This window comes from Panthera pardus, unplaced genomic scaffold, assembly GCF_024362965.1.
Source record: "Panthera pardus isolate Hobbes unplaced genomic scaffold, ASM2436296v1 HiC_scaffold_17, whole genome shotgun sequence".
Taxonomy (NCBI): domain Eukaryota; kingdom Metazoa; phylum Chordata; class Mammalia; order Carnivora; family Felidae; genus Panthera; species Panthera pardus.
The window spans coordinates 135,792,178-135,806,742 of record NW_026526732.1 but is presented as its reverse complement, the minus strand read 5'-3'; positions in this window follow the sequence as shown (position 1 = coordinate 135,806,742).

Sequence of the window (14,565 nt, the reverse complement as noted above, 5' to 3'; positions counted from 1 at the left end):
TATCTTTTGATCTATGGTATCGAGTATTTATTTACACAAGCCTTTTCACTCTTGCTGGAATGTAAAGACTTCTGTAATAGAGACAAAGTTCTTAACTTTTCTTACTATTCCAGTGATTCCTGACATATCATTCAGGTCACAGAAGATGGTAAAAGATATTTTTTGGTTGAGGAAAGCATCACCGATTAATGATCAATTTTATTTGCAGCAGGTATAGGAAAAGACCAACACGTAGAACTGACATGATTTTTGTGATTCAGGAAAAGGGATCTGTCTCCCCCATCACAAACACTACTTAGCTTCTCTCTCCCAATAATCCAGTAGGTGTCCTGTGGAGACTGGACTAACTTGGGCTTCTTGTGAAAAGCCTTAACAGAAAGCAAACTGGTAAAGAAGTATCATGAAAGGTATCTGAATGCCTCAAAAAATAAAAAAATAAAAAAGAAAGAAACGTTATGAATTTTGGACCATGATAGAATCAGGAAACTGGTGGACATCTTATAAATAATCTATGAAATCACCATTTTACAGAAGAGCAAAGTAAAACTCAGGGAATGACTTGTCTCATAAGTCAAAGATCCTTCCCACTCTGATCATGATTTAGTTTTCCTACAACATTCTGATGAAACAGGATGCATTCAATAATTGCAGCCTCTTTCCATCAGGAAGCAACGCATTCTAGAAGAAGGGAGGATATGTAGTGGGATGTTCCGCCTCCCCCCATTCCCACGATACACTGCCTCTCTCTCTCTGTGCCAGTTAGTATGATTCCACTTTTATATTCCACAGCCCTGAAATCAACATTTAGGTTCCAACTAAATCATCCAACCAAAGGAACATACCATTCGTTCAACTTTGGGTTAATATTAGGAATGACTCATGAGGCAATTCCTGAGAACTGAAAACACCGTGTGCTATGGTAGTGCTCTGGACGAGTGGACTGAAAATTCTTCCTGGACAATCTCTGAGGTTGTTGTATATCCTACAAGGTACTTGTTGAATCGCTCATTTCACACCTATAAAATAGGACACTAATGTTACTTCTTCACTAATTGATTCAATATATCAGCACTCTGTGAGTCATCGTTGAGGGAACAAACAGCAAACATTCTGTTTTTCCCATTGAATCTCCAGTGGGGGCGGGGGAGGGGGTTGAAAAGAGGTTTAGAGGGAGAATACAAAGTCCGCAAGCTAACATTTCAGAAAGATGCTGGGATGACACTCTTCTCTAGGTCCTTTTCATCAGCTTGACTCCTCCTCCTAAAAGCAGGAGATGGTGATTACTGTCCCTATTTTCAGATGAGAAAAGTAAAGCTTTGATAATTTGAGTAATTTGTCTAAAAGCACCTCGAGTGAGTGATGGAGCGAAGGAGCTAAGTGTGGTGTCCACGTGTAAAACCTCATGCAGTTTCTGCCACATTCTACTGTTTGTTGTATGCTAAACCCAACCCAACCCAACCCAGCCCAATCCAACCAAACCAAAGATAGATCTGCTTGAACGTTGTTAACTCTCATGAAGCAAAAATAGAGGGAATCCAAGTATATGCCCTTTTCACATCAGGGCTACTTGAAGAAACCCTCCAATAACCAAAATAACTAAACATGAGTAGCTCTTTCATCAGTTCAAAGGGTTTAGTCAAAGCGGGTAATGTATATAAATATGATATTTAGACCTTATTTTAAGTTTCTGATAACTGTGTGTAAATATACCATTTTAGAATTGCAAGACATATGGGCAAAGGATCAACTTCTTCGCTTTCTGTTTGTGCCAGAGGTTTGTCTTTTATACAATAGTAATACTTCTCAAACTGTATTTTGATGTTAATATGTGTACTGAGAGGGGAAAAAAATAAAGTTAAAATAAAATTTAAAACAACATGGGAAAATATCAGGATGCATGTACTATATGTTACTCTGTTGTCAGACTTCTCTAAGCCTTTAATATACCAATATTCATGGACTGGTTCACAAGCATATTGACCACAGGGCTTTTTTTTTTTTTTTCTGGAGGTTTGCATCTATGACCATCTTATGTTTACCGGGACCTGCTTCCCAGTAAACACTTCCTAATATAACAATTTCAAACTTGTTCTCTGGAGATCCTAAAGCCTCAGGATTTCCAAGTTTTGCAAGATCTAAGGGGAGAGCTGTATCTATGGCTATAAACCTTGTGATGAATAACTGAAGAAAATGTTTCCAAAATGAACTAAATAGAATTCTATTTATTAATTTAGGTCAAACAAATATAATACAGAGCTTGTTGAAGAAATCTTCACCAATAACTCTATCAGCCTGTCTCTGACCATCAGATCTAAAGCTCCTCTTGCCCCCTTCACATTTCTTGCGTCCATTTCTATCCTATAATCCTGTTTGGCTTTACACATAGCACTTAATTGTTATCTGAAATCATCTGGTCTGTCCATACTTAGAATCTGAGATTCCTGAAAGTTGACTCGTTTATGTTTTCAGCAACTATTATGGTGCCAAGTTTACAGAGAATAAATGAAAGTTGTTTCATTCATTCATGTATTTATTCACTCAACAAATATTTACTAAATACTTACCATGTATCCCAAACCATTCCTGTCTGGACATAGTAGTAAGTAAAACAGACAGTCTGTTCCATGAATTGTTTGTATATTGGATTTTTGGAAAAAATAGAATATGACTGCATTTCCTTTTGGAATAGAATATTTTAAATTCAAATTATCCATAAGTAACTTACCTAATTCTATAAACATGAATTTTCATATGACTTGTTTTCATTGTACTTTTTTTAAATTTAAATTTTAGTTAGTTAACATATAGTGCAATATATTGGTTTCAGAAGTAGAATTCTGTGATTCATCACTTACATACAACACCCAGCGCTCATCACAAGTGCCCTCCTTAGTACCCAACATCCATCTAGCCCATCTCCCATCTACCTCCCTTCACCAACCTTTAGTTTGTTCTCTGTCATTACGAGTCTCTTGTGGTTTGTTTCCCTCTCTTCTCTTCCTCCTCCCTTCTCATTTGTAGTATGCTGTCATTTGTTTATTTATTTTTGCTTTTATTATTTGTTGTTGTCACTTGTTTAAAGTAGAAGGACCAAAACATGTATTTGTATTGCCTCATTTAATCCTGACAACCAGTATGTGCAGGTGGGAACTATTACCTAATAGCGGAGACCATTCCGTCTATTTAACACATGAGGAAATTGAGCTAATGGATATAATTTACCCAAGACATTTCATTAGGACATAGGTAGTATCTGCATACAAGCCCAGAGGATCTGAAATTAAAACCCACATCCTTTTCTACCACACCTACTGCCTTCTTATGATATTAGTATAGCCCAAGAATTATGAAAGGGAAAAAGTCAAAAGCACCAAAAATGACAAAGTCAACAGGACCTTTGTGTCCCATTTTGTAACCACATGAATTCTCTCTAGCTGATTTTTTTTTTTTTTTTGCGTGGATGTTCCCTTTCTGAGCTCTGGGCAGTGTATCTTCTTACCTCCCCAAATCCTGTCAGGACTGTAAGTAGGTAGCCTCTACCACCTTAGAGGTAGTGACTTCTGTATTTCTGACACCTACTGTTTTCCTGGTGAATAAGACCAAGCAGTGTGTTTCATTACATGGATACTGCAAAGGGAAGATAAAACCAACAAAAGGAGCTGAAGGAAATCATAGAGAAGGAGGAGGTAAGGAGAGAAAAGTAAGTTCAAAATGAGCTAAATTTAGAAAACATTTGGCATTTCACTATTCAAGTTACAAAATTTGTCTTGTTTTCCAGCAGTCCTAGTTTGGCCACTAATTTGATGGGCGACCATTATCAGGTCTCTTTGTCCTTCTGGGTGTCAGGTTGGTGACACCATGGAGTGTCAAGCCAGTCCTGGACTGCTGACCTCAGATGTCCTTAATGTGAGATCATGAGCCTTGTATGTTTACCTCACTGTCACTTTCGGATTTTCCATGATATGCAGTCAAATACAATGTAAATTGAGACAATTGGTGTGTGTTTTTAGTGTTAAAAAAGTACATTTTGAAAGAACTCCTTGAGACTTGACTGACACTCAAAGAAGTGAAAAAGTGGTGATATAAATAGTGATGAGGAAGGGGAGAAGAAGAAGAAGAAGAAGAAGAAGAAGAAGAAGAAGAAGAAGAAGAAAAAGAAGAAGGAGGAGGAGGAGGAGGAGGAGGAGGAGGAAAGAAGAGAGGGGAAGGAGCAAGAGAAGGAGGAAAAGGAGGGAAGAGAAGGAGGGGCAAGGAGAGAAGGCAACAGGAATAAAAACAGCGGCAACAACAAACAACAAAACAAGAGAAAGTTCCCTTTCAAATCTAGACTAAAACTTTTCCTTTGACATTTAAGTAATATTTGTCAAACTCTGAGTATCTTTGGAGGTTCCCTTCCTCATCGAATACAATTTTTCACAAAGATTTCATTATTACATTCTGCTGTCATTCCCACTGAAACCTATAAAACCAAGGTTCAAATTTCCTCTTGCGTATAATAGGCCAGTTACCATTTTTTCTCTTTTAAGTTAACTTGATCAAACACATAGTTCATCCATTAACTAAATCTTATCAGTTGCTACTCACTAATCCTGGTATTCTGCCAAGGTTCACTCTTTCCTCGCTGAGGCCAACGTCTGCCTGGGGTTTGTATCTGACTTCAATGTTTCAGTCAAATGCCCTTCCCTCTGCCTCCGCGATGCCCCAATCTGGAATAAATTGGTCCTCTCACTCGCCTACAAGTCCAATCTGTCCACAGCCAACTAGTTAAGAGGAGCTGTGCCAGGATGGTGGCCATTCCCTAGAAGAGGACTGGCCACTGCTCACCCCCAGGGCTCGGGCATATGATATGATTTGCTTTGTCCAGTTAAATGGGAGAAAAATAAAACTCGAGAAAGAGGAAGGTTTCTGTTCATCACGATTCCCAGATTATAAAGAGATCCTCTGGCAGAAGGAAAGAAAAGATGAAGGGGATACAAGCAGGAGAGGTCACAGGGAAAAGAAAAAGGGTAGGGGCATGATCTGAAGACAAGGGGCAGAGGAGCAGGATCAGGGTCTGAAGAGGGCCTAGCCTCTTGTCCACCAACGCCTGGCATTAGCTACAGCCAGGGCCAGAGAGGGGCCAGCCTGGAGTCCTCCATTCTCACCTTGCAAACCCCATGCATCTCTTGTCCTCAAAGGCTGCACTAGCTTTCCCTCCTGCCGGCATAGGATGAAGATTTTTCCTTAGCAGCAATCCTCACCGTGCCTATTTACCAATGAGTAGGGTGACCCATGTTTGAGCCCCACCTCTTTGCTTCAGCCAAGTTGGCTTACTTTGCGCAGAGAACCCCCACCCTACCCCTCTCTCTCTCTCCCTCTCTGCCCCCACTGGCAGCAGGTCTACTGCCCACAGCACTCATAAACCCACGGAGCCTGTCAAGCTTGTGCAGTGGAGCTAAATGGAAAAGGGCGAGCGTTTAGACTTGGGACCTGGGTGGGCTAAACTCATCCAGCCTGAGGTTCTCCCTACCTTGCAGTCATGTCACGCTGTATCTCTGTGCAGCTTGAACTTGTGTCTCTCAGCTTCTGGTTTAGCAGCTGTCTTCAGGTTCACATGCCTACAAGTGTCTCTCCTGCAGGAGCTAATCCTTGGTTTCATTTGCAGCTTCTACTGCTTGGGGTGACCACACTGAGTCACGTCTTTTCCTTTCATATCCTGGCTCTGCCTTCCTTCTTCACCAGCCACCCACTTTCCTGCTGCACATGAGGTGTTTTTTCCAAGCTTAAGAATTAGAGAGGAGTTCGTGGGCCTGTAAGCAGTTAACAACCACAACCTGACACTTGAACTCTCGTCTTGACTGGACCAAGGGCCTCTGGTAAAGGCGGGAAGAAAAAAGCAAAGCAAAGAAAAAGAAAAAGAAAACTGGTGAGGTTTCACATGTGAAAACCTTGTTTTTTCCAAATCAGAGGGAAATAATTCTAGTGCCTCCTCTCCAACCCCATTCTGTTTTTGGCTTTTGGAGCTAGTGCTTGTGTTTTTATTAATTTGCACCAAATGGATGCTTAGCAACAACAATCAAACATGCTGCATTAAATATAAAACTACTTTCTGAAGGAAAGTTCGGGATTACAAAAACAAGCTCATTTGGGACACAGCTCTTGAAGACCCATATAAATAGAACATAAACATTTGAAGGATATATAAAGACATTTGCCACATTCCATTTATTGATGGATGAAATGCAGTACATCAAGTCAGATAAAAATTTTAATCTGGTTCCAATTAACTTTGTTTCATTTCATTTTATGGTACTTGCACTCCAAACTAAGAAAACTTGGTTTAGTTTTCTTCATGGCATGGCAACAGAAACAATCGTCAAGTGATGTTGAAGTTTATTTAAATCTGATTCAAAGGACAGCACAGCATTTAAATTATGGTACAGAATTCTTATGCAAACACATGGGGTTGGATATCTTCTCGAGGCAGCAATCCCCACATTTGAGTGGCTCAACACTGTGGAAGTGTATCATGTGCTTTCTGAACATTTCAATGTGGGTTGGGCTGGGGGGGTGGTGACCCTTCTCCATATATTCAGGGACCCTGACTTCTGCCATCTGTGACCTCACCATCCGGTGGGGCCTCAGAGCCATTCACTGAAACCAAGATGGAAGAAGAGAACAGAGTGGTCCATGGAAGTGTTTTAATAGGCTAGGCCTAGAAATCTACCACTCGCGTCCAAATTCCACTGGTCAGGACCCAGTCATGTGGCCACACCCAAGTGCAAGGAAGGCTGGGGAGATATAGTGTTGTGTTTCCAGAAGGAAAGGGGAAACAGTTTGGTGGAAGAGTTTCTGGCAATCTCAGTGAAGATTGGAAAAGGCTCCTCCTGGCTCAGCAAAGGAAAATCAGAAATAAGAGGAAGTGGCACTGTATGAGGGGAAAGGGCACAAAGCAAGGGGTCTGCAGTTTCTACCTTCGTCTTTGCACATGACGGACGTGGACCACAACCTCAGAGCCTCCTCTGGGTGCTGGACGGTGTGGACATGATGCCCTCACTGGAGGTGACACAAGTCCTTTGGCCACTCTTGGATTTTGACGACAGCTGTTCATTCTGTATCCATTGTGTCTAGTGACGTTCTATTTTCTTTTTTCTATGTTGAAATATATTCATATAATCTTATGATAAAGAAGAATGCCCCATATTTCAGAAAGTCCTAAGAATATGTAGTGTGTGTGTGTGTGTGTGTGTGTGTGTGTGCATGCGCACACACACACACACACACACACACACACACACACACATGTGCTGGTGGGGTTAGTAATAGATGGCTGTTGAGAAGGGAAGCAGACGGGGAGCTGAAACACGGCAGTAAATGCAATATTACAGGGCGCCTGGGTGGCTCAGTCGGTTAAGCGTCTGCTTTTGGCTCAGGTCATGTTCTTGCGGCTCATGGGTTTGAGCCCCGTGTGGGGCTCTGTGCTGGCAGCTCGGAGCCTGGAGCCTGCTTTGGATTCTGTGTCTCCCTCTCTCTCTGCCCCTCCCCCACTCATTCTCTGTCTCTCTCTCTCTCTCTCTCTCAAAAATAAGCATTAAAATTTTTTTAAATGCAATATTTCATAGAAACTAACTACCTGGGGGAATTAATTGGTAGAAGGCTGAATGGACTTTTTCTCCCAACAACAGCATCAAGCATCATAGGGCTGTAATGCTAGAAGGGCTCTTAGGAGGGAGATAGTCTGACTCCCCTATTAATAGAGACATCTTGGAGGGCATGGTGTGCCTCTCTCACTCTCTCTTTGCCTGACAGTCTCTTGGCTCATTTAAGATGATGAATGAATGAATGAATGAATGAATAAATATCCTCAAAGGTAGTTTCTTAAATGACATTATAATACAGAAAAAGCTCGGTGGGGCACCTGGGTGGTTCAGTCAGCTCAGCATCCACCTCTCGATTTCGGCTCTGGTCATGATCTCACGGTTCGTGAGTTCGAGCCCTGCGTCAGATTCTGTGCGAACAGCGCGGAGCCTGCTTGGGATTCTCTCACTCCCTCTCTCTCTCTGCCCCTCCTCTGCTAGAGACACTCTCTTTCTCTCAAAATACATAAGTAAAAACATTAAAAATTAAAAAAATAAAATAAAAAAGAGAAACCTTAGCAAAATCTCAATGTGTAGAGTCTTACAAATTGGATTATAGTTTGGGGCTCATCTAGAAACATTTTCATGAAGGTTAGTCCATTTATGTTTCAGACAGGGGATAATGCCTTTTTTGTTTATTTTATTTTTGAGATAGAGAGAGACAGAGCGTGAGCAGGGGAGGGGCAGAGAGAGAGGGAGGGAGACACGGAATCCGAAGCAGGCTCCAGGCTCCGAGCGGTCAGTACAGAGCCCGATGCGGGGTTCGAACTCATGAACCACGAGATCGTGACCTGAGCCGAAGTCAGAGGATTAACTGGCTGAGCCACCCAGGTGCCCCGCCTTATTTTTATTTTATTTTGTGCTTGTTACCCTTTTGGCCAGATGAATGATTAACAGAGCATGGGAAAAGAGTGCTGGGAATGTAACCGGGGGCTAGACAGGTTGTCCTTCGTGTTTGGTCTTTACCTCACCCGAGAAAAGCACTGGCACAGAAGAGGCAGGTGCAGGACTCAGTGAGGTGTCTTCCACAAGAGAGAGCAGAGGGGAGTGACGCCTCTAAACATTCGGTTGGGACAGAACTGAAGTTGTTCCCAGCAAGCTGGCCGAGGAGAACGCGAAGGATGTGGGTCTCAGATGAGCGGCCCGTTTTTCCGAAACCAAAACGAGAGGGCATCCGGGACGGGAAGAGCAGAGTGGCAGCGCTTACGGCTACTGAAGAAAAACACAGTTGGGTTCCCAGAAATATGACAGCTAGAAATTTCCCAGGTCGAACAAGGCCGAGGGCTGTAGTGAATGTCGACTGCAATTTGCAGGGGAGCCTACGGGGCCAAGGAGTTGGTCCGGGAACGTTTTAATCCTTGCTGTGCCTTGTCACTGGATGGTACTTGCCGGGCAGTAGAGTTCACAAAGCGAGTCAGTTTCAACCCCAGGGCGAGGTGGCTATTGTGATTAGCCCTGCTTTACAGGCTGGGAAACTGGCCGAAGGGGCCGAAGGGTGGTGAAGACAAGAGTCAGGACTGGGACGTGGGGGGGTTTGAGTCTAACCTCAGTTCTTCCCACTGCTCCGAACTGCCTCATCCTTCCTCCCTTCATGACAGAAGATGCAGAAAGGCCTGTAGCTGTGACTTATTTGCCCTCCAAGATTTGGCCCGCAGCGGGCACCTCCCAAGACACCACCACACCACTGTGCGTGTTGCAATCAGACTTGGGGTTGGCGAAGGGTCTTAGCCTCCCCCAAACAGGCTTCTCGTGTTGCAGAGGGAAAACAAGACCCATGAGGTGTGGCTCAGCCATGCCACCAGGACTCACGTCAGAGTATCTTCCTGTAAACCCCACTGCTAAGCCCAGAAAGGCGTCCTTTCTTTATCCTAGACTCTCGCAACAGGAGAGCGGGTGATCTCTGCCTAGTGTTGCAATGAAAAACCTTGCCTTGGAGCTCTTTTTAACGGAAAACTCGGCTTCCCTGTCTTCATATGGGGGGGATGAACTGAAAACTAAAACCCTATTGCCGATTTCCACCAGCATAGGCAACTGTAAGACAAGCCTCCTCCATAAGGTATGGTAAGCACTTTCAGGATGCCTATTTTATGAATCAATTCACCACATTTCTTGGAACTGATGACCAAAATCAGTATCTTCTTATTGAGTGTGGTTCTTGTTTGTTGTGGAAAGAGAAAAGGCAAAGCCTGGAAAGGCCTCCCACAGGCCAAACACAATCAATCGATGTTGACTCTTATTATCAGCATTAGTTTATTACCATTATTATCTTTAACTTGTGGCCTTACTAGGCCAAAATACAGAAACCTTCAGAATGCTCTTATAGAGCAATTTAGTTATTCTGTTTGTTCCCTCCTTTGCTGCACCAGGAGAATGGAATGTAACTATTTCTCCTCACTTCCCAGAACACTTCTAAGTTTAAGCCATTTCTGTCCTTAAGATGTAGCTAGGTTGTGGGTTTTATGAGCTATCAAGGCCAACTCTCAAAGAACAGGGAGAACCGAGGGTCAGGGACACTACAGTGACGTTTGGAGAAGCCAAGAGAGGTTCTCCCTCATTAGAAAGAGCTTCTAATGGATTGACAAGGGTGACTGAGCCTGGGAGACCTGAGTCTTGAAGACTTTGATGGAGACGTGAGACCAAGGGAATCTAGGCCAAACAGAACGTAGGCTCCGGGGTTCTTGCTGTGCTGAGTGAGGCCCAGAACTTACAGGAAGTCATGGGACTTTAATGGACAGCAGTGATGGGAGGGGCAGAGGCAGACTGGAAACACTGGTGACCAGGGGGCACTTGTCCCTTTTTCTATTCACCAGGAACATCCTTAATTTTACTATGAAGCTGGGAAGGATGGAGGGCCCTCAGAATTAATTATTCATCTATAGTTTGCAGCTGGCCCAAAAGAACAGGACCTCAGAATCTGGAACAGTGAAGCTTTACAGAGTATTTAATAAGTTGTGTTTTTTTGCACAGCTGCCTTGTGTTCTAAGAGTCATACTTACCACATTGCATATTCTTTACAGTAGACTTTTTTTGACAGCTTTATTGAGATATAATTGCTTTACCATGTAACTCACCCATTTCAATGTAAGATTCAATGGCTTTTCAGATATTCACTGAGATGCACAAACCATCACCACAATCCACTGAAAACATTTTATAAAAGTAGCCCTAGGTCCCTTAAGCTGTCACGTGTTCAATCATCTCCCCCCCCCCCACCGCCCCCACCCCCACCCCCACCCCGTGCCCGTGCCCTAGGCGATCACTAATCTGCTTTCTCTCTTTCTCTGCTTTCTCTCTTTGCAGATTTGCCTTTCTGGATATTTCATATAAATGGAATCATACAACATGTGGTCCTTTCTATCTACACGTGGTCCTTTCTATCTGGCGTCTTCACTCAGCATGTTTTTAAGACTCACCCATGTTGGGGCATTTACCCGTATTTTATTTCTTTTTATTTATTTATTTTTTAACTTTTGTTTTGTTTCGTTTTCTGTTTTTTGTTTTGAGTGAGAGAGGCAGAGGGAGCATCTTTTTTTTTTTTTTTAATTTTTTTTTCAACGTTTTTTATTTATTTTTGGGACAGAGAGAGACAGAGCATGAACGGGGGAGGGGCAGAGAGAGAGGGAGACACAGAATCGGAAACAGGCTCCAGGCTCCGAGCCATCAGCCCAGAGCCAGAGCCTGAAGCGGGGCTCGAACTCACAGACCGCGAGATCGTGACCTGGCTGAAGTCGGACGCTTAACCGACTGCGCCACCCAGGCGCCCCAAGGGAGGGAGCATCTTAAGCAGGCTCCACATTCAGCGTGCAGCCTGACGTGGGGCTCGCTTTCATGGCCTGAGCCGAATTCCAGAGTCAGATGCTTAACCGACTGAGCCACCCAGGCGCCCCTCGTTTCTTTTTTAGATTGGAGAAAAGAGGACTACAGGCAGGAAAAACCACCGCAGCCAGATTTCTCAGTGTTCGGGAAGACCCGTTTATGCTGTGGCAGCAAGCATCAATGTTAACTGCTCGCACCGTATGCCTAGTGCAAATTCGGGGAAAGGATTTTTCCTTCTCATCGAGAGTCAGGGACCCAGGCTGATAGAGGCTCTCTCCCTTTTTGCTGCTAGCTTCCCCCATCACAACATCAGTGAAGGCGGAAAGAAAGGCCATTTATATCTCTAGGTCCGCCCGTGTTTCGACTTGGAATTGACACTCACCATTTCTACTTACTTGGCCCCAATTGGTCACATGACCCTGCTTATCTGTCCGGGGGCCCTGGGAAATGGGCAGAAGCGCCCGACATTCAGCAGGCTTGAAATGTCTCTGCCACACAGAGCTTGTCTAGTCCAGCATTTTTCAAAACGTGCTGTTCTGATCCCGGGGGCTCTGCAGCGGTCGTACAAACAATGAGGTAGGGCCGATTAATGCCGAGTTGGGTTTGTCAGCTTTTATCTGCTTTTTTATTGGGAGATCTACAAATCAATGTGTTGAGGCATGAAAAGTTTTGCTGCCCAAAGGGAGTTGGAAATTTCCTTATTTGTTCCATTTTTCTGTCTTCAGAGAATCACTCCCTTAAACCCTCTCGCCTGGGGGGTCGTGCTCACCAGGCACCCAACATCCTGCAAGGGCACATGACATTCTCCAGCTTGGATTTTAGCTTCTTAAGCGCTGAAACCAGATGTTTGGCTGAAATCTCAAATTATGTTCTCTACACGTTTATTTTCCGCAACAACCACAATGAAAATCAGAGGGTTTATATGCATTATGAAGCAAAGACCACACCCCTTCCTTCAGGTCACTTTTATAGAATTCTTTCCAAAGTTCCAAGTCACCTGAAGGCAAAGCTTAAAGTAAGACTCTTTGGTATTTAGTTGGTTTCTGTCTGTAGCAGAAGAGAAAATCCATATATCTTCCTTACCCTCTGGCCTCTTGGGTCCCTAATGACCAGGCTATTTTTATCAGGGAAGGAGGTAGGACTATGCTCAAAAAAAGAGTCGATTGCTGTTAATTGATGATACGTGATATATTAGGAGAATTTATGACATTTTTTTCGACATTTACATATATATTCCATTACTAAAAGATGCATATTTTCAGATGTTTTTCTTAAAACAGTGAACGGCCCCCTGCCCCATCTGTGGGGTCTAACTCTAGGCCAGTCACTTGCAAGGTTCTCATGAGGGTTGGGGCGGGGTGGAGAAGGAAGCTGAGAAGGAAGGAAACTGGCACCACGAGGAGTCCTTCTCCTCCTCTATTTGTAAAGTAGGCTACACCGCAAATTAGCCACATTTTACCTAAGAGGTAAGAGAGAACCCAGAGTGTGGATTCTGATGACACCAAGGTCAAAGGTGCTGTCACCTGTGGGTAACATTGTCTTTTTTGGAAGGATACAGTGCTGGCTGATGTTATGAGGACATGGTCTGCAGCCAGACGCCCTGGGTTCAAATCCTGCCTCTGCCAGTTGTGTGATCTCACCTAGTCTCTCCAAGCTCCATTTCTCTCACTTGTAAAATAGGGATAATAATAGAAACAAAGTGAACACATGGGACTGAATGTGTTTATGAGACCAAAGTAAATGGATGGGTGAGACGTGCTTGGCCAAGTGAATGCCATATAGTAACTGCTCAGGTGACAAAGGTCAGATTGTTAGTTTCTAGAAAGTAACAGGTATTTTGTTAAGAAAATAGGTAGTTGGGGCGCCTGGGTGGCTCAGTCGGTTAAGTGGCCGACTTCGGCTCAGGTCATGATCTCGCGGTCTGTGAGTTCGAGCCCCGCGTCGGGCTCTGTGCTGACAGCTCAGAGCCTGGAGCCTGTTTCAGATTCTGTGTCTCCCTCTCTCTGACCCTCCCCTGTTCATGCTCTGTCTCTCTCTGTCTCAAAAATAAATAAAAACGTTAAAAAAAATTTTTTTAAATAAAAAAAAGAAAAAAAAAAAAGAAAATAGGTAGTTAAAACCAGTTGTCCCCATGTCAGCAACAACCTTTAGCCATTTATTAAACTAGCAAAAAATGAGATTATGAAGCTAACAACAAAACTCTAATTAAAGTTTACTTTAATTACCCAAAACCAGATCATGGGGATATTTATTCTATTTTTTTTTTTTTTTTGAGAGACAGTGCATGAGTGGGGAGGGGAAGAGAGAGAGGGGGAGACGGAGAATCTAAAGCAGGCCCCATGCCCAGCGCAGACTGAGGCCAATGCAAGGCTCGATCTCACGATCGTGAGATCATGACCTGAGCCCAAATCAAGAGTTGGATGCTTCACCAACTGAGCCACCCAGTGGTCCCTGGGAACGTCTATTCTAAAGCCTTTTCTAAAACAAAAGATACTGTGCTGATACAAGCCGGGTGCAATGGTCCACTTTCATGGGGATATTCAGAGACGACCGCCAGCTCCCGTCCTGCTCTACCGAGAGGCGAGGAACCCAGAGGAGCATTTGCGGGGAGGGTTTTTTTTCCCCTTCCTTTCCAGTGTAATTGACATACGACATCGCATTCGTTTCAGATGTGCAACGCAGTGATTTGACAAGTCTATACATTACGCCGTGCTCACCACAAGGGTAGCTACCATCCACCCGGTTACATTACCATCCCAATATCGCTGACTCTGTCCCCTCCACCGTGTGTGGACACAGCTAGAAGGGGCTGGCTATGCACCTGCTAGAGGGCCCTCCCCGAATGCCACCACGCCGGGGCCTTCATCCCGGACTTCCCAGCCTCCTGAACGGCGAGAAATAAATGTCTGTGGTTTCTAAGCCACCCAGTCTCTTGGCATTTTGCTACAGCAGCCCGGATGGACGGAGACGCTTCCTTTTTGTCACACTGAAATCTCACAGTGACTTGTAAGTCTGAGCAGTGTGATCTCCGACTACATGTGGACACTTGGGTTTCAGCAGGTGACTTCTCAATTTAAGTGTTAATGGCCCTCCCCCCCCCCCCATTTTCTGCTTCAGTTACAAGTTTCCGGGG